Genomic DNA, 22,379 nt, shown 5'->3' with positions numbered 1-22,379 from the left:
AAAGAGAAGGCAGAAAAATGGTAATAGAGAGGGCTGGATAATGTCAGGGGTATAAGGCATGACACAAGGGGAGGGGAGGACACACATGGGTGGAGACAGAGTGGGGTATGAGCAGTGCTATGCTGTCTGTTACACTGACCAGGATAGATAGTACTGTGTTACATCAACAAATTATGGAGAGGATTGGCTGGTAGTATAATCCACCTCCTGCCTTTGTTGCTCAATGGTAAGGGTCAACCAGGTGAGATAATCTAGTCATAGAGACTCCCCATTCAGTCCTTACACCTGCCCTGCTGACTCCAGTGCAGGCTCCATAACCTACTTATCTGCTCTAACTGCAGCTGGGACAAGTCAAGCAATTGCTGTTAGGCTACCTGCCAGTGAAGGGCCAGTACCATTCCAGTGAGGCCCTCCCACTCTCACCCCCTCATGCTCCTGAGCAACAGCCTCAGAAGGGGCTAGAAGTGGCTGAGATGAATGCTAATCTAAGCTCACATAGGTATTATCTTGACCTGCAGTGAGGAGACACAGTGAGCAGTTTGGTATAAATGAATGTGTTCTAAAAATTAGACTGCGTATATTTAAAATGCACTTCAGCATTTGAGTATAGAACTAGCTATAACTGGCCTCTAGCCTCCCCAGCCTCCTGAGGTAGACATGACAATTAGTTTCATGTTTTGGTCATGCTGAAAGAGGGGTCACCTAACAACTGTAGCAATTTTTTGTTCTTGATTAGTCTCTGGCTTGTTGTACATAAATAATTTGACTTTTCGACAGTAAATATTTTATTTCTTTATATTAATTTGCCTTGTTAAAAGTAACTAAAATGTCTCCAGGTAAGAAGTAGTTTTTGTGAGAGTAAAACTGGCTCTGATGAGAACAGGACTAGTTGGAGCTATTTTTTGCTGATCTACTTACTGACTGGATTCTTGTTAGTGCCTTAAAGCTATATAGCACTGTCCTTGGAATTTATTCTAGCCATTTTAAAGCTTGATGTGTGTGAAACATGTCTGCTAAACACTAAACAAAACAAAAATCTAGCTTCTGATTTTCTCCACAACAGAAAGTTAAGAACTATTTTGCACTTAATCTTCGGTTTGTTGCGAGTAATTTTTTTGACTTTTGTTAAGTAAATATTTTGTTTTATTATATTAATCTGCCTTGTTTATAATAGCTAGGTTTACTATCATTTGATTGAACAAATATTTGAAAGAATTTGACTGAAAAGCAATTGATTAATGTTTTGTAAGTAAATATTTTGTTTATTTAGATTATTCTGCCTAGCTAATAGTAGCTAACAGATCTCTGTGTGAGCAATAGTTTTGGTGAGAGTGAAACTGGTTTTGATGAATAAGGGCCTTGTTGGTGCTGTTTGTTTGCTGATCTGCTTATTAACTGAATTATTGTATATGCATTAAAGCTATTATACTGTGCCTGGAATTTAGTGAGTCAATTTAAGGCTTGATTTGTGTAGAGCTCTTTTGCTAAATGTTAAACAAAGAAATCTAGCTTCTGATTATTGCCACAACAGAAAATTAAGAACTCCCACCATCCCACCCTTCTCCTGCAGTAGTTTTAAAAAGCTGTGTCTCGTGCTTCTGCATCTTATGGTAATCTGACTTCCAAATCCCTTACCTTTCCTCTTTTCATTGCTATACTCTGTTGTGTAAGGTATTTTTATACTTTTCCCCACTCACTACTCTAGGAGGCCCCTGTTGAACCCCAAACCTTAAGCAAAGCTTCCTTGACTTTAATAACATGAACACCTTGAACCAGATAGTGGGCACCCCATCTACAGGATCAGATATACTGGATCTAGTACTCATCACCATGGGATAGTGCTGCAACCCTGCTGTGTCAGATCCTCACTAGTCAGATTGGGTCACAAAGCTGTCTCATTTGAAATAAACATCAAATCAGAAAAGCCAATTAAACCTGTAATAGTTAGGAACTATTCTAAGGCAAGCTACATCCTATTAAGTGACAATTTATCAAAATTCAAGGATTTTCCTAACCCTGAGAAGATGGTAATCTATAGATAATTATTCACAGAAACCGTGTACAAACATAAATTGTTGAACAGATGCTCCCCCACCAACCAGAAGCAATCCCAAAACAAACATCAAACGCAAACCTCACTGGTGGAATCCTCACCTCAATAAGGTATATAACAAAAGAAAAAAAGCCATGACCAAAATCAGAAAGAGCAACTTTTATATAAAAAAAGAACTTTCTGGATTCAACTAAAAAAAGAAATTAAGAGAAGTAAATAAGTTCAACAAGGCCAGCTACGAGGTCAGGATAGCCTCTCAAGTTAAGGACAGTCACAAGGCCTTCATCAACTATGTCCAGAACCTTAAAGGTAACACATAGCATTGTGATGAACTGGTGGTTACAGCACCCCTTCACTGATCAAGGAGACGTAACAAATCTACTGGCTGATAATTTCAGCTCAAACTTCATCCCCGTCTCCCTCTGGCTATCCCCCATGAAATCCCTACTAGCATACTCCCCCAACTATTAGAAGGGATCAGGTTTTGGTGGTGCTTTCTAAGGCCAAGAACACTGCATCAGTGACACTGACAACAACCATGGCTAACTCCTGAATAGTATAAAACATAACCTATCAGAATCACTTAAGGCACTCCAACTACAGCCTCAAAACTAGTTATGTACAAAGTAAATGTAGGACCAATATGGTCATCCCTCTTAATAAGGGCAGGCCATCAACTGACCCTGGGAACTACCGATCCATTAGTTTGACAAGTGTAATATGCAAATCTATGGAATGAATTACACTGGAAATGAACAACAAGGATATTGGCAACCTAAAGACACTAGACCCATCCATGCCAATTTAGTTTTGTTAAAATGAAGGTTGTGCCTATTTAACCTGGCTAAGTTCTTTGAGAACATCACCAAGGCAATAGCTGAGGGTAAAACAGTGTATACTGCACATCTTCACCTGGTTAAGGCATTCAGTATATTCCCCACTGACCCACTGTTGACAAACTATCCAAACTAGGCATAAATCCCTACACAATTCACTTGATTTCTGGCTGGCTCACTGATGGGACCTAAGAAGTCATGATTGGTGAGACCACCTCCACCAAGAGATGGTCACCAGCTGAGTACCTCAGGGCCCCATGCTGGGCCCACTCCTGTTTAAAGTCTACTTCTCTGAAGTCAAGGCTAATGCCAAAGGCCTTTGGCTCACGAAGTTCACAGACAACTGTAAACTGGGAGCCATCATAGATTCCACTCATGGCAGAGAAATCTTGTTAGAGTGTCTAACACAGACAAATGACTGGTGCCAATGCAAAACTATAAAACTTAACACCAAGAAATACATTAAAATTCCCTTTAGGAAATTGTTCACTGAAATTAATTACTCCATTGTCAAAACACCTTTAAGAGTCGATCCAGTAGGCAAAGTTCTGGGAACATATGTAGACAGTAATCTGGTCTTCGATCAACATGTAGCAAAGATAATAAGAAAGAAAATCTTTCTATGCTGCCAAACTTATAAAGAAGGGTATGGCATCCATTGCTGCTGTACTCAGCCCTTATCAGACCCATCATTGAGTACAATGCCTAGTTTGGCACGTACCTAACCAGAAACTTGAAACAAGTGGAATGCCTACAATGGTTCCTCAGCAGGAGAATCCTGGGCATGAATACCCTGTCCTATATAGATTGCCTAAGGGCCCTGTTTCTGTACTCAGCATCTTTTATGTTCCTGAGAGGTGATCTATGCCTGGCTTATAAGGCATCCTCAGCTCCACCTGGAATGGATGTTTTGCACATCTGCAAAACAAACAAAACTAGAAACACTAGATGCAAGGATTCAAACTTCTCTTGTGACATAAATAGAACATGCTGGAGGGACAGATATGTGACTCACAGGATCCCCATGTTATGATATAGTCTCACCATCCATGTGAAGCAGAATCCATCACTGACCCTATTCAAATGATAACCAGATTGGATGGGAAATTGCAAATTCACTCATGGCCTGGCTGACTGAAAGAGGCCATCAGTAAGAACAATGTTTTTTCAACTAACCACCCCTACACAAGTCTCTTAGCTGTATCCTTATGAACATACTCCCCCTCCTAATAGATACCCAAGGTATTCAGGAACAAATTGTGGTTGGGGTGCACAGATAGGCTTATAAAGGTTCTAGTGTTCATTAGCCTAGTTAACAAACTATGAGATAAAATGCTAGAACAACACAATGAAATCACAGTCACATATAAGTGCTTAATTAGCTTCATGGCAGGAAGAAAACAAATGTGTGTATACACCAACTGGCTTGCACAGAAAATGGTGCAGTTAGCAGTTAGTTGGCACTGTGATATGGTGCTGCACATAAACACACCATGAGAAGTCCTTGCAGAAACCCATTTTAAATGTAGTTTACATAGTTGCATTGTTCAGTAACTGCCACCAACACCACCAATACTACAACCAACAACAGCACTACTCCCTTCACTAATACCACCAACAAAAGCAACAACAATACTACCACCACCACCACTACCACCACCACCAACAACAGTGAAAACAACACCACCACTAACAACACCACCAACACTATCATAACCACCAACAACAGCACTACCACTAACACCAACAACAACAGCACTACCACCATTAACACCAGCAACAACACTACCACCACCTGATAATGAAGATCCTCACAGACGTATACACATATTTCCTATGCTAACCTTAACAAGTACCTACCAGTATCAAGACATGTTTTATCCCGTCAACAAATAAAATTAAAATAAAATAAACAATAAAATAAAATGTCTGATACTATAATAATTTAGCGCCAGATATTACAGCTGCCAACTCTTTACATTGGTCCAAATTTGCTGAATGTCTGACTCAGTGACATTACAATATCACGCATATTTTTCAAAATTCTCATACACTAATTCTAATAATCATTAAAAATGGCATTTTGTGGTGACTACACTCTCCTCAGCATCCCCTATTAACTCTTAACTGCATAGTCTAACAATTTTAATGTATATATAATATGTTATGCATTCATTCAACAAGATGTACATCTGATAAAGATAAGTTCAATGTATTATATGTGGTATCTTATGGCACTCGCTGTCTTTTCCAGTGATAAGTCAAAGGCACCCATAATGCCTTAATTTTTACAAGTATTCACAGAAGTCAGCAATTATTGGGAGAAATTGAAAGATAAATTCTCTGAGATTATGATGGAAAAGCAAGGCAAAAAAAAGCATCCAATATTCCATGTGGGGTGTGGAAGTGCTTGGGGGACTTTCCTCCCTGCAAAAACATTGGGTTTGGAAGCATCTAGATTTGTTGACATATTGAGCTGCATCTCCCACATCTCTTGCTAATTATATATACCAATTTAAAGGTCGCACAACAGTGAGGAAAGAGTATAAATCCTTCCTTAGTATAAATTCAGTTTTATTGATTTTTTGGTTTTAATTTTTTTGTCCATTTTAACCCCCCCACACACACCAGACCTATCTTTGTGCTGACAGCAGAAGTTAACTATAGTCTTTGATCCATCAAGCATTTTTGAAATGGTAACACACTGAGAAATTCTGGACACAGAACGTATTACTATGGTATTCTACTTGCCACTTCCATTACTGCAGACTTCCTTCCTCTCACCATAACACTCTATATTCCACTAGCCATTCATGCTGCAATACAGTTTAATTCCTCTGTCTGGATCCTACTCCTAACTTCAACAGTTTCCCCTAAAACCATACTGTGCAGACCAAGTCAAATACTATAGTAAAATCAGGTATATGAGTGTTGGGTCTATATCACTTAGTCAGACTCACTAATCTTCAAACACATATTTGTCAAGCCCTTTTGTTGATGCCATACATCAGCAAACAGATTTTTCATTTAAAAATTTCCCAGGGATAACCAACAGTAGGCCAACCTAGCAACTGTCATAAAAATCATAAATTTTAAAACCTACCCAGGTGGGAGTCAAAGACCCCACACCCCCCAATGTGGGGGGCTGCACTTCCCACCCCTCTAACTAAATATACCAACTCTGAGATTGCACTACAGTGGGGAAAAGGGCACATTCCTGATGGTGGCCAACCATTGCTTTGCCCTAGGAAAAACTTCAATGAAAAGTCTGTTCACTGATTTGTGACTTCTATAAAAAGGGGTCAACAAATAGGTGTTCAACGATTAATGAGTTTGACTAAATGAAGCAGACTCATGTTTACTGGTATGTTGCTTTCAAAATCTCCTGTAACTTAATCAGAAGACAAGAACAAGGTTGAGTGGCAGCACTACCTGGCCATGAAAACACTGGCCAATCATCTAGTGAAGCTCTTCTTCAGGAGAAACACTAGTACATTGGTCATATTCCTGAGTATCTCAGAAAATAAGCAACCCTCTGGTCCTAACACTTTGGTCAATCAGTTCTCTATCCGCGTCTATATCATATTATCGTGTGATGTAAATAGCGAACGGTATTTCATTGTACCGATAATATTGAAACAACAAAATATCAAATAAACGGAACAGTGAATTTTTTCCCAGGGAAAAAATTTGCTGCTCCTTAAAAAAAAAAAAAAAAATTAAACACAAATTTAAGTCGGTGGCTTCACCCCCCCCACACCCCACCATGTGGGGGGCTGTGCCCCACACCCCTCCTAATTAAATATACCAACTCCAAGATCGCACCATAGTGGAGAAAATGGCAAAGTCCCAAAGACGGCCCACCAAATTTTTTCCCTGGGAAAAAATTAGATGTTCCCTGACTTCACTATTTTGCCATTTTGACACTATCAGATCAACTAAATAGCATTCTCTATTTAGTCCATTCGATAGAGTCATATAGACCCATCTATCCTACTATCTATCTACTGCTCTCTGCACTTTGATATTACTCCATCACAGCATGGTACCCTCCCTTCCATTCCTTTAATAAAACTATTACTGAGTGTTCATTCAGTAGCTGTACTTTGTTGTTGCCTCTCTGGTGTGACTTTGCTATTTACCTAAAAAGCCTTTATTCAACTTTTTGTCACCTCCTGATAAATGTTCCTTGACTTGCATTTTTGAATCCCTATCTCTTTTGTCACTCATGTCTTTATTTTTTGTACTCCGCAACTATTTATTAAGTGTCTTTACCTTTTTTTCACTTCTAGGCTTCTATTTTACTATTTTTATCTTGCATTTCTGTGTAGCCACTGTTTTCTCTTGTAACATATTCCTCAAATCCATGTCCATAGCCCTGAGAATACTATCTCTGATCTATTTCAATAGCTTTTTCATTCACTCAGTTTATCTGTATTCTCCCATGTCATCTATTATCCTCTTCTACCCCCATACACACACAATTCACCCCATAAACCATTTTTTACCCTTCAGTTCACAGATGTATGAGATCACTGTTAGTTAATAGTGCATTCACCTGGACATCCCTGATCCCATCCACCTTGTTTAAGACCACATTCAAAATTCTGCCATTTCTTGTATAGTTTTAAATCATCCAAGACAATTTTATAATTTGATCATGTTTCTGTCAGTCAGTTATGTCAGTATCCTACATTGACATTAATGTGCATAATTTTCTCTGTTTTTATACATTGGAATCATGCATTCCTCATTAAAATCCTTTGTCTTCTCATGCCTCCTCCATTCATATGTCTCGCACACACTTCTTCTTTAAAGAGCAGTCTGTCCATATCTATATACTAATTTTTCTAAATTCTTCTTATCCCCACTTTACCTTCTGAATTAGCATAATATTTTCTTATTTGCTGCTCCTGTCATATTTTCTTGACCACCTATTACCTTCTCAAACAACTTTATTTAGTTTTAAACATATATATATATATATATATATATATCTTTCTAATCCAGATTTTAATTGCAGAATATGAATATAAACTTATAAATGTGATAAAGTCCCCATAAGGTATGGAACTAATCTGTGTATCAGATTTGTCCACAGTTTCTAACTAAACCATACCCACCCCGTCCATACCCTGCAGTTGTATTCACTGATTTTAAACTTTCAAAACCTGCAGAAGATGGATACCTGACACAGATAACCTTTCTTTTTCTTCTCAATGCCTTCTGCACTATTTTTCTTGCTAAATGTTAGCATCCCTGTGGATAATTACTGAGCAGGGAGGGTTCTATAATACATGACATGTTTTCTTTTCTGCAGGGCTGTTTTCTCCTTTTTCAGCAGAAAAGTAGATAAAGTAGTGTGGGGGAGGGGTGGTAGCCCCAGCTTTAAGATGTAATGGGAGCTCAAATAGTATTGTAGATGTAAAAAAACAAAATGGGTCAGAGTGGTAAACCAATGAACAAGTAAAAACCAAAAACCATTCAAAAGACACTAGTACCAGCAGCAGAAATGAATGACCCCAGTGGAGTAAATAATTTAATAGCAATTTCCACACAAACAATGTATAGTCCAGCAAACAGTTCACAGAAACCACCAAAATAATGAAGCACAGTAGAAAACAAGTTGGATAAGCGCTTTCATCTGTCTCATTGCAGAATTTATCAAACCAAAAAGTGCTTGTAACCAATAACATTTAAATAATGGTTCCAATTAACCCACCAGTCATTTAAAAATACAGTGTGCCAATTAATAACAATGCAGTACAAATAATACACCGTATATAAATACTTATTGTAAAAACTCTGTTATAAATTAGCAGCTCTTTCAACCAAAATGGGTTTCAAGGACAAATTTTCATTCAAGCCAGGGGGTTGGCATGAATTTAAACAAACCTGTCATTTTAACTCACTTTTATCCACCTGGTTGCCCCAATTACCCCTGTAGTGTTTTTAAGAACCACTTGTAAAACGTCAAATCTAAAGCCAGTAAATCCTATACAGGTAAGGGAATGTGTACAAAGAACATTATTCATATTTACAGTGTTGATTGCATATAAATGTTCATATATTCTCTTCTTGAGGGACCTCTCCATCTTCCCTATATAAAACCCTTTACAGGTGTTACAAACACTAATATAGATGAGTCCACAAGTGTTGCAATTACCCCCCAGCTAACCTAACATTAGAAGGAGGATCCCCCACCTCCATATCTAGTGCTTTAACCACCTCCATATCTAGTGCTTTAACCACGTAAGTGCAATATTTACATCTCCCACATGGTCTTGTACCCCTTTCGTCTCTCTTAACAATTGGGTACTCAAAAAATAATTTCAAATTGTTGCCCACTTTATAAGTAAAAGTTGGGCCTTTCCCTAAAGAGCTAACAATTTCATTATTACATTCCAAAATCACCCAGTTTCTGTTAAAAATAGTTCTCACCTTTTTACCAAATGAACCATACTGGATCAACATGATCTAATGAGGGAATTATTATCTGTGGTCAATGTTTCACAACTGGTTCTTAATGTCGACTCATCCTGCCCAAGCAAGGGTGAAAAACTTCTAAACACATTGAATGAGCCAAACACTCAGGGTAACTTCTTGATGTAAACATCTGCACCAAAGTGGCCAATTCCCTTTCCAAGTTCTCCTTGGTGGAACATATTCTCGCCCCTCTAATCATCTGCTCCTGGACTAGATTTATTTTTATGTGATAAGGATGGTAACTATTAAACCTCAAAAAACAATTGGAATAAGTTGGCTTACGAGAAACCTTCGAAGTAAAAATTCCCAAGTCAGTGTCTCTGGTGATATTCACATCAAGACAGTCAATACTATTCACATTAAAACTGTGTGTGAATTTAAAGTAAGGACAAACTCCATTGATATATTCAACAAATCTATCCACAACTGACTTGTTACCTTTCCACAAGATGAAAATACCGTCCAAATAACATCCATAAAATAGCCATTCCTGACTAAACCTAGTACTGAATACAAAGTGAGCTTCCCACCTTGCCACGACTAAGTTCGCATAAATGGGGGCACAACTGGCCCCCATTGCCACACCCTTAGCCTGTTTAAAATACTCATTTCAAAGGTTATAAAATTAATCTGAAGTATTAGTTCCATTACTTACATAACAAAGTTAACCGAGGTGTTACAAAGATTAGTGTACTCCATTAAAGCCTCATGGAACAATTCTAATCCACGTGGTGTGGAATAGAACTGAACAAATTGACTACATCAATGGTCAAAAAGCCAGTAGTCTCAGCAAAATAATGCAATTTAATCTAGTCAAAAAATCCCAGTCCATCCACCATAAGTCTGTATGGCGGACGCTACACATTTTTGTGCACCTTCAGAATTCCAAACACCTTGGGAATAAGTGGAAATTCATTTATTAAAAAGTTATATATTTCTTCATTGATAACACCTTGGTACAAACTATCCTCCAGAAAAAGTTGTAACCCTCTATGGGTTATGTGTATCTCATTCCAAGAAACCAGGGTGTATTTCTCAATGTCGTATAAAATTGTAGTGAGGTCATTCACATAATCAAATTTGTCCACAAGGACCATCCCTCTGTCCTTGTTAGGCTTCATAACTCAGACATCACCCTAAAACTATCCAATAAAAGTGTCTCTTCCTTAGTCAAATTAAAATAATCATTTCTGTGTACCTGATATTCATGAAAGATGTCTTTTGTACACATTTTTTAATAGTGAACCAAACGCAGGTGCAAAGGAGGTTTATAGACGCATTTTCTCTTAAAATTGTTAGGGTTATCTATGTGTTCCCTATTTTCTTTAAAGAATAATTGAAATGTCAGTTTTCTGATGTAAAGTTTTAAATCGATTAATACATTAGAAATGTCAGGTTTCTTTGCTGGAACAAACTTAAAGCCCTTCTCAAAAAGAGAAAAATGAGTGTCAGTAATGCTCAAATCTGTATAATTAAACATGTTGAAGTCATTTAGGCTTAACAATTTCCCTCCAAAGAAAGAAATAATGTTCTCAGTCCTATTCTGATAATCTAAAACCTGTTCTGGTTCCAATTGTTCCAGTAGTTGTTCCTTCCCCTCATGGGCTGCCCCCTTGGGGTCTGCTGTCCCCGTAAAAAATGTTGCCTGTTCCTATTCTGATTTAAAATCCTTTCTGACCTTCTTAGTTGAAGGTATTCCTGTTCAGAAACTTCATCAAGCTCCATATCCTGAAAGGCAGGCTGTGCATTTTCCTCAGCCCTTCTAAGGTCATAAATAAGGGAACCAGAATAAAAATCGTCCAACCCTTCCCTGTTATTATCTGTGTTGGACCCATAGTAACTCTTGGGAAGAGGATAAGCCTCTTTGTGTTTATATTCCAATTTATCCCTCTTGAGCTTCTTAGACTTCTTAGCCACATTCTCTTTCACTTGATTCTCAATATTATTAAAAATACTGTCATATCTGGCTTCAAAACTAGCAAAACATGTATCATTTAAAATTTCATTATTTAAAACATTCACTTTATCCAACAACCCTTTTGTAGATGTGAAGTATCACCATTGCCAAATGATAGAATTATTCAGTAGTAGAATTGTTATGTATTCATTCAAACATTAATTCAAACAGCTGTAATTGTTTAAGTAAATGAGAAATGTGAAAACTGAGTTAAATATGTAGATTGGAAGCTCAGAGGAGCTTCTGTTTTAGAAAAGATATGCTTAAGGAACTGCCAGTGCAGCAGGGGACTGCTTCACGTGCAAATTTCCTTAAATACCACTTTGAGTTTTAGACATATTAATTGTAAACTTTGCTTCCATTGTTTGTCTTAGTCTATTTGTGAATCATAGTTCATTGTTCATAGTTTGTGACAACTATTTAAGAACCTAAAGACCTATTAAAACACAGACTCTGGGCTCAGAAAAAAAAGTTTGCTGACCAAACTTTAAATTTAAAGAAAGGTGGCTAAGGACTCACTTTAGGTATATATATATATATATATATATATATATATATATATATATATATATATATATATATATATATATATATATATATATATATATAGAGGTAACTTATTCCACAAGCAAATCATATAGTGAGAAAAAAATGTAGATCTCAGTGCAGTTCTGCACTTAGTGATTTTCGAGGTCTACTGCCTCCCCTAGATCATAAAGTAGATTGTAGAAGATCTGCAATCATCATTACTCAAAATTCCTCAGCCTATAATTTCTTGAAAGCCAGGCACAGTTTTTCTCTTAAGTGTTTATATCAATCTGAATATAAATCAACATGATCAAGTCTGGTATTATATGGAAAATTTAAAGCAAAAGAAATTAATTTAGTATATTTTCTTTGTCTACTCTATCTACAAGACTGACATGTCACACTTGCTATAAATACAGAAAAGTAAGCTATACTAAATAACTGGTCTGATAAATGGTAAAAATAGTTTTATGATCATGGGAGTTCAAGTTTTTAAAAGTTAAGTTTCATTACTCAAATAGTCTTTGAGTTGGTTATCTATACTTGAGATTTAAATTTAGATCTCTACATATTGAAATTCCTAGATCTTTATATTAATTCACTACATTAAGATTTACAATTCTGATGCATATACTAGAATTAGGGAATGTTTTTCAAAAACTATTACATTTGTCATTGATAATCTGTAATTCATGATCTCTTAGCATGTTACACAGCTTTCCCAGATGTACATTACATTCATCTCTATTACCAGAACTTGTAAAGAAGACCCTTATTTTAATATCTTCCACATATTTGGCAAACCAGTAGGAATTGGATATCAGAAAGAGTGAAAAGACCGCAATAATTAGAAGTAGGCTTAAAACAGACACATTTTGGACTGTTGTATGATCTAGCTCTCATATCGAGTAACATTAGTTGATCATAAATCTCTCACACCTGTTACTAGGCCAGTTTTCTACCCATTGGATGATATAAAGGTTAAGTTATATATGTTACATAGAACTAATGATAACAAAATGGGAAAGGCTGTCAAAGGCATTTGGCAATTCAAAATGGGCAACCACAACTCTAATACTAAAAGACAGTTATATTCAGGCTGTTTACAAACACCAGCAAAACATTAAACATTTTGCTTACTCACTCCCCTTTTATATTACCTTCCCTTTGTGAGTCAATGTCCCAACACAGTTGACAAAAATTCTTACTATCTCCTGACTCCAAAACTGTGCTTTCATACCCACTCTTAGCTGATCTTAATGATATTTTCAGTTGTTTCTACTGATTGAGATATATGCCTTCTTTGCAGATGATATATTTAGTAGGATCATAGGATCATAGGAAGTTACTAGGCTTATGACCCTAGGGCCCTTACAAGTCTAGTCAAGTTCTATCCTTATTTCCATGATCAGCACTTATTGTCCCTGTCCAAGTGGGACACAAGTGGAACCCCCCGGGTGAATTTATGATTACCCATCCAATGACCCAGATTGAGTCTGAAGAGGGCCAAAGAAGTGATCTGTTTGACATGAAGTGGGAGTCTGTTCCAAAGGAGTGATAACCTCTGGGAGACAAATCTGTCTCGCCAGCAGGTTCTATTAATGTCAAATACCAGGTTAAGGTCTTAGAGCGAGTGACCCATGTACCATTTGACTTACAGAAATACAGCATTTTTAATGAAGCAGGGTCAGAGATTGACTTTTATGCAAGGCAGACGTAATCTCTGAGTAGTCTGTATAAAACAGAATAAAGTGACAGTGATTTCAGATGAGCCACATAGTACAGATGCTGAAGACCTTCAATTTACCTTGTGAGGAACCTTTGTTGTTTCTCTAATTGCTGCAGGTGCTTGGAAAGATACATACCAAAAGGACATTGCACTTAATTATTGGCCTGATGAGGGAAGAGCACAGGGAGGTTATAACTTTTTTTTTTCTGGAGGCAATGCCCTTACTTATGAGACGAGCAGTACAGAATACCCATCTTACCACTGTGGAGACAAGTGGTCAAAGGTAAGGCTGCTGTCAGCCTGTGTGCCCAGGTCTCTCACCACTGATTGCATACTTAAGGTTTTATTTATTTATTTATTTTATTTATTTATTTTACATTTGTTAACCGGGAGAGTCCAACTGGAGATATGTCCATTTTCAGTGGAGGCCCGGGGAGAAAAGCTCCGGAGCAGTAAAATTATTAACAAGAGAAAGACATGTTAAACAAAAGGTTCATTAGACAATATATAGAGTATACAATTTTGATACTTCTTGTAGAAGTATAGTACATATAAGATAGAGAGTTAAGCAGAGTGTGTATTTGCTAACATTCACAGGCTGCATTAATATATACATGTTACAGAGGTGTTTAACAGCAAGTATGACAGAAAGATAGTGTATATAACTTCCATAACTCATTTCAACACAAGAGACATGTTATGTCCTTTAAGTTTCTTTACAGTGTTCAGTTATACTATACCCTATGCAGACATTACAAAAGAAGTAGATAAGCTGTTACTATAGTAGCTGGAGACAGCGACATTTGAGTTACTATCCAGGGGTAGTACAGGTACATAATCTGTGATTTAGGAAGTGTGTTTTGAGTAGTTTTTTTAATTGGGTGGTGGAGTTGTTATTTATTATGTGGGCTGGAAGTGAGTTCCAGATTTTGGAGGTAAAGTGACTATAAATGGATCTACCTGCTTCATTTTTAAAGTCTGTTACCTTAAGAAGGTGTTGGGTACTTGACCTCAGGGATCTGGTAGTGGTGTAAGGCTGTAGTAGTTGCTGCAGAATTGGTGTATTGCCTGGATGATGTAGTACTTTGTGAGCAAGTGCTAGTTTGTTGACTTGCAGGGTTAAGGGGAGTTCTAGTCAGTTGAGTTTTTTGAGGCTTTCACAATGGTGGGTTCTAGAAGGTGATCCTGTGGTGAATCTGGATATTTTATTGTAGCAGCTATCTTGTTTGTTGAGCTCAGTTTTTTGGAGATTGGTAAACATGGGAGAGATATAAAGTAGGGTTGATAGGAGGTGTGTCCTGGCTGTGGTAACAGAGTGACTGGTGAGAAACTGCTTGTTGCGATAGAGTAGACCCATTTTTCTGTGGACTCTTTTTATGGTCTGGGAAATATGAATGTCAAATTAAAGGCAATTGTCAATTTCAAGGCCAAGCAGTTTGGCATGACTCCTGGGTGGGATGGTGGTGTTGTTATGAGAGGAGATTGAAAAGTTAGATGAGGAGGGTGGAGATCTATGAGGGCTGAAGAGGAGTAATTTAGTTATGTCTGGGTTTAGAATGAGGTTTTGGTTGGTGATCCATGTTTCTGCCAGGGAAAAGCATTCTTGTGTTAGGGAGAGGAGGTGTTCAAGGGATTTGGCTTCACAGATGATGGTGGTATCATTTGCGTATTGGATTATTGAGGCTTTGGGTATGGTGGATGGTAGTTGATTAGTAAATAGGGTGAAGAGTAGAGGTCCCAGGATGGAGCCTTGGGCTACCCCTAGGGAGATAGGCATTAAGGGAGAGAGGTGATTTTGCCATTTTACAGCTTGTTGCCTACCATCTAGGTAGCTCTTAAACCAAGAAATACCAGAGAAGCTAAGATTTAGGGTGGTTAGTGTATGAAGAAATTTTTCATGGTTGATCATGTCAACTATGATGTTTTGCTATTGATGTGGTAGTTAGCAGAAACACTGAGCTTGCCAAAAATGATGCTAATACATTTTTTCATTGAGTTTAAGGCCATTCCTTTGGCACCAATTGTTTGTTTGTGTAAGATACTCTTATAGGAGGTTGACATCATTTTGAGATTCTATGACCACTCTCAGTTTGCATTCATCAGCAAACTTTGTCAGTCACAGACCTTTAGTTTTTGGTTGTACTTTAGAGAAATAGATTCCAAACAGTAGAGGTCCCAGGACTAATCCCTGTGGAACACCACTGGTTACAGGTCTACCGTTGGAGGTGGATTCCCCTATTTTGACTGCAGTATATGGGTTCTATCAGTGAGCCATTTAGCAACCTATCTAACAATATAAGGGTTGATACATAGTTGGATGAGTCTGTCAATGATGCCTAAATGGGGGGTATGTTGCTAAATCTAGGTAAGTTGTATGCCCAGATTTTCCCTCATCCAGGGCCTTGTTGAATGTCTTGAAGAAGTCCACCAGGTTTAGCAGGCATGATCTCCCTTTGACAAATCCGAACTGAGTATGGTCAAGTATTGGGATATTACCTATATCTTTGCTGATAAGGTCCAAGTTGATGTGCTCCATGGCTTGCAGATACAGCTAGGACGGCTAATAGGTCTATAGATCCCAGGTTCAGTGGAAGCACCACCTTTGTGCAAGGGGATAATGGTGGTCATTTTACATTCAGCTGAGATGAAGCCAGTGCAGACTATGATTGAAAAGAGTACCCAATGCTGTTGCTAATTCTTGTTGGAGCCCATGTAGGACACAACCTGGAATGTTATCAAGTCCCATAGATGCTCTGTTTTTGGCCTTAGATAGGGTGTTTATTATTTGTTGTATTGTATGAGGAAGTCAGGAGTGTCAGAGAAGTATGTAAGAGTGGTACAGGATATGTACGAGGGTAGTGTGACAGTGGTGAGGTCTGCAGTGGGAGTGATGGATGCATTTAAGGTGGAGGTGGGGTTACATCAAAGATCAGCTCTGAGCCCTTTCTTATTTGCAATGGTGATGGACAGGTTGACAGACAAGATCAGACAGGAGTCCCCATGGACTATGATGTTTGCAGATGACATTGTGATCTGTAGTGAGAGTAGGGAACAGGTGGAGGAGACCATGGAGAGATGGAGATATGCTCTAGAGAGAAGAGGAATGAAGGTCAGCAGGACTAAGACAGAATATATGTGTGTGAATGAGAGGGAGGATAGAAGAATGATGAGGATGCAAGGAGTAGAGGTGGCGAAGGTGGATGAGTTTAAATACTTGGGGTCAATAGTTCAGAGCAACGGTGAGTGTGGAAGAGAGGTGAAGAAGAGAGTACAGGCAGGATGGAGTGGGTGGAAAAGAGTGTCAGGAGTGATTTGTGACAGACGAGTACCTGTAATAGTGAAAGGGAAGGTCTACAAGAGGGTAGTGAGACCAGCTATGTTATATGGGTTAGAGACAGTGGCATTGACAAAAAGGCAGGAGTTTGAGCTGGATGTGGCAGAGTTAAAGATGTTAAGATTTGTACTGGGTGTGACAAGGGTAGACAGGATTAGGAATAAGTATATTAGAGGGTCAGCCCAGGTTGGAAGGTTTGGAGACAAAGCCAGACAGGCAAGATTACGTTGGTTTGGACATGTGCTGAGGAGGGATGGTGAGTATATTGGGAAAAAGATGCTAAGGATGAAGCTTCCAGGTAACAAGAAAAGAGGAAGGCCTAAGATAAGATTTATGGATGTGGTGAGAGAGGACCTGCAGGTGGTTGGTGTGACAGAGCAAGATGCAGAGGACAGGAAGAAATGGAAAGAGGTGATCAACTGTGGCGACCCCTAACGGGAACAGCCGAAAGAAGATGATAATTTATTTTGCATTTGTTTACCAGGATAGTCCGACTGGATACATGTCGATTTTCAGTGGAGGCCCAGGGAGAAAAGCTCCACATAGTCAAACATACAAAAGGTTACACAAGAAGTTAGAAAACAATTACAATATATAAAAAACAAAGTGGTAATATATCTTATGTACATTGGTTAAGAAGTGTTCCCTAGTAGGGACTCACAGTTCTCATGGACAGACATACAAAAGTTACTCAAGAAGTTAGAAAACAATTAGAATATATAAAAACAAAGTGGTAATATATCTTATGTGCATTGGTTTAGTAATGTTCCCCAGTAGGGACTCACAGTTCTCATGGACAGACTCAATTACAAGTAAGATTGGATGCATAGCATGGTGATGTAGTTAGATGTTATGATAATTACTGATTATGCTATTGTTTTATAACTTAATCCAGGTTGGTACATGGGCATAGCCAGTTCAATTTGAGATACTGTTTGAGGTTTTTTTTTGAAGAGACTTTTGGAGAATTATTGGGTCATATAGTTTGGCAAAGCATTCCAGGTTTCTGACCTGCTCTTTAGAGATACAAGGTAGGAGACAGGTGGGAGGGATGCCATGGTGTAAGTGTGGCAGGGACAGAGGAGTGAAGTCTTCACAGAACCTGTTAGCCAACAGGTTATCTATGCTCACAGGCTCAGTATATATGTGATATCATTAACTACCAGTTCGGCATAAATCTGGAACTTTCCTTTTAGATTACAGATGTAACTAAAGAATACCTTATGGTTGTGTTTAGTTGAGGAAGCTAATTTGGATTCATAGTTTGCTTTGGAAGACTTCACAAGAAGTCTTATTCTTTTGTTTAAGCTTAAGGCACTACATTTCCTTATTTTGATTCTCATGTTTTAAATGATCATCTTTCAGGAGAAAGTTTGTCTTTTTTACTTACAATCAACTTACTGCAATTATTCACATGATACATACAAGTAGCTTCAAATTTTTCCCAAAATAGTTCAACATTTCCTTTGAGTGGCTACAATAGTGCAGTGGTTAGCATTGCCGCCTCACAGCAAGAGGTTCTCTGGTTTGATCCTTGGCTTGAGTGCCTTCTGTGTGGAGTCTGCATGTGCTCCCTGTGGTCGCATGGGTTTTCTCTGGCTGCTCTGGTTTCCTCCCACATCCCAAAGACATGCTGCAGGTGGATTGGACACTCTAAATTGGTGCTAAGGGTGTGTGTGTGCATGTGTGTGCCTTCTGTGGAAGGTTGGGTGCCAGGCTGGCAACTTGACACCGTAAAACTCCACTGCCAATCATGAGCAGACAGGTGATCCGCTGTGGTGACCCCTAACCGGGAAAAGCCAGAAGAAGAACTTTAACATTTCCTTTATTTTCCATTGCATTCCCATATAAACTGACCTTTACTATGAATTATTCACAGTGCAGTTTTGATCAGTCAAAACTAAGAATATAGTAGTTTTGCTCAGTTAACCAGTACAGAGAAATGGATCACATTATGGTCAAAATCTCCAAGTGGATTTGGTTGTTCAATATTAACTACCTTCACTGTGATATTTATTATTGACAAATCTAGTATGCTTTTCTCTCTAGAAGGCAAGTCAGACAGTTAATTTTTTTTTATTAACAAGAGTACATAATTCTTTTCTTCTTCTGTAGTAGTAGATAGAGCATTATTTTTCTAATTTGTTTCAAAAATTAAAGTCTACTAAAATAATCAAGATATCATAGTCAGCACATTTCCCTACACTTTCTATATGTTCCTGTTAGTCTAATATAGGAATACTGAGACTTTTCTAACATTACATAATCTTTCCTATATTCCTATCTATATATCCAACGAGTTCCAGTAACATAACTTTTAGGGGAAAATCCACTAATAACAATCCTGGGGGAAGGTTTCTTCATACAAAATAGTACCAAGTAACCTAGTTACTCTGTACAAACTTGTTGATTAAGTGAAGTCTAGCATGTATTTTAAGTAACCTATAAAGAGACACACAAATATATATGAACTTTTTGAATGTTGGGCTGGGAACTTGGAAAGTGACCTAAAAATATATTGTATACCTCTATCCCGAATTTTAGTAATAGTTGAATTGTTTTAATATGTAAATAGGTAACAATTTCTCTGCATTGTATTTCTCTATTGTATTTCACATTGTATTATGCTGTTCTGTCTTAATGTCTTCTGTATGGAGCTTTTCTCACCAGGCTTCTGCTGAAAATGGACTTATATCTCGTCAGACCTTCCCGGTCAACAAATGTAAAATAAATAAATAAATAAAATAACCACTCCACTATGCCTCCTGTCTGCTCTCACACATTTATAATTCATGTGAGGAAGAATAAGAACTCCTGACATTGCCATGGCAGAGGTGTGTATGTGTGTGTGTGTGTGTGTGTGTGTGTGTGTGTGTGTGTGTGTGTGTGTGTGTGTGTGTGTGTGTGTGTGTGTGTGTGTGTGTGTGTGTGTGTGTGTGTGTGTGTGTGTGTGTGTTTGTGTGTGTGTGTATTATGCATGTAAAACCACAGTGCTAGCAATAAAAAAATGCTGTTTAATAACTGATTTCATTCACAATAATACAGGCATGACTGGATGAGCTTTCTCTCTCACTATATATATATATGTGCAGCAATAGAGAGATATAGTATGTTTTGGTATAATGTTCAAAAATAAATATTCCAGAATATGCTGAATCTTTTCTTCATTCAAATGGACAAGTGCTACCACCTGCTCAAACCTTCATAGATGATTTACTCATAAATAATATTTAATAGTATTATAGTTTCATGAGCCTGATTTAAAGACCTGGCACCTCAGCAAAAACATGTATTGCAATTTATTTTGTGGGGTAAAATGTTTCCTGTTTTAGATGTAGGAAAGGGGCACTAATCTGCAAATAATGACTTTACTAATGTTCTGTTCCTGTTGCTTTTTCAGTCCTTTCCTTTCTTCTGATTTCCATACCTTGTTCAACATAGTTTTAATAGGAAATAAAATTAATAATGCAGAAAGCAGATGGTCATACGTATTACCTATTTCAAGACAAACATATAGTTCATAGGTACATAGGTTCATAGGCTGTTACTAGGCTATCAGCCCTAGGGCCTATACAAGCCTAGCCATAACAATTCCCTGGCTATTTCTTCCCACAGTATTTACTTCCCTGGATCCCAAAATAATATAATTTTTTTTTAATACTCATATGACATTTGTGCTGCAGACAGCAGTGAGCAAACACTTTTCAGCCACCAAACCAGGACCGAAACACTAAAGGTGGAGGAGTGTCCATATTCACCAAGGCTATTCACATCACCAGGCTAGTTGCCCAACACAGTGCATCTGAAATTTTCCAGTGGAACTAACATTAGGTAAGACTGCAATCCAAATTGTAGCTTGTTACAGATCCCTCACCATGCCCCAAGATTCTCACTACACCTTTCTAAACATACTGGAAAATATTAAGATGCAACCAAACACCGTAATACTGGGTGATTTCAACTACCCTGCCATTAACTGGGAAAACTACTCATGTACCAACACTTCATAACCAACAATTCATAAATTCCAGTGCCCTGGATCAACTAATCCATAGTCCCACCAGGGGCTCCAACATCCTAGACCTGGTCATTACCAACATGGGAAATCGATGCTCTACACCTATGGTCACCCCCTTGTTGATCAGTTCTGACCATAAGCTAATCATCCACATCCCACCCCCCACCCCCCAGTAAGGAAACCTCCATAAAAAAACTTCTCCAAAGCCAACTTCATGCTACTCAAGTCAGAAGTGACAAACTTCATGACACCCATGCAGACGGGAACTGAAAGTTCAACTGCTGAATCCTACACTAAGGTACTGTACGATCACATCCACTCATGCATGAATTGGGCCATCCCAAATAAAACCAAGATGCTCTCCTCCAAAAAATGAAGCCAGTCTGGTGGTCCCCTGCCATAAACAAACTTTACAACAAAAGGAAGAAAATATTGCAGAAAAGAGGAAAATCCCAGGATACAATAAACTCCCTTACCAGCCTCAGTAAGAAGCTGAGACCCCTCATTAAAATCCTCCAAAGCTAGTTATGAAAATAAAATTGCCAAAGATTCCAAAGACAGCCATAAGGCATTCTATAACTATGTCAAGAATCTAAATGGCAATGCTCAGATCTGCTCTGAGCTACAACAGAATGGCATTAAATATACTGATCCCAAGGATATTGCCAGTATCCTGGCAGATCAATTCAGTGCCAACTTCACCCCCCCTCACCCCCTAAACGGCTGTTATGCAAAAAAAAAAAAAAAAAAAATATATATATATATATATATATATATATATATATATATATACATATAAAAAAGTGTAAAAATGGAAAATAATAAATATGTGACAATAATGCATTATAGGGTCTTGCATGGTGTATGTACAATGGTAGATATCTGTGGTTGCTAAGGAGGCAGGCCTTGGAATATTGAAGTATCCATGAGGTGTGCACAGATCTGTATGCAAATGAGCTGGGGTTACTGAATAGGAAAAATGGGTTACCTTGCCCACAGATAAAAATCCATGCAGCTCCAGAACCATGTTGGTGTCTGCAGAAGAGGCAGCTGACATCAAAAGGGTGTGTGTTACTATATGTTGAAGAACATTGGAGCTCAACAATGCCTGTTTGCACTGTGAGCCACTCAGCTAAGCAGGGGTGTTTGTCCAGTGCTGCTTAGCATTGCTTAGTTTTTGGGGGGGGGTATTTTAGCTTGTTTAAGTGTGTACATACATGGGGGTGTGTCTACTGACTACTGAGCAGCATTTATGCCATCAGCACGGATTTGCACATTGCACTGCTGTGCTTAACAGGGAAGGCAGTTAAAAAAAAAAAAAGTAATTGCCTGTGAAAGCCAATCATTTATAAATAAGTGATAACCCCTCTTCCACTTACACTGAGCCAGTTACACCCCTCAATGATGTACCTGTCAGGTGGAATGCATCAAAGGTAGC

At 38.1% G+C, this 22,379-nt stretch overlaps 1 protein-coding gene across 1 annotated transcript in view; it reads left to right on the top strand.

Annotated features, from left to right (window-relative positions):
• LOC122814116 (extracellular calcium-sensing receptor-like) overlaps positions 1 to 22,379 on the top strand; it is a 172,358-nt gene that overhangs the window by 123,154 nt on the left and 26,825 nt on the right. The window lies entirely within an intron of this gene.

Source organism: Protopterus annectens, chromosome 10.part0 (assembly GCF_019279795.1).
Source record: "Protopterus annectens isolate FY-2018-M chromosome 10.part0, PAN1.0, whole genome shotgun sequence".
Classification (NCBI taxonomy): Eukaryota; Metazoa; Chordata; order Ceratodontiformes; family Protopteridae; genus Protopterus; species Protopterus annectens.
This window is presented reverse-complemented; position numbering and strand designations above follow the sequence as displayed.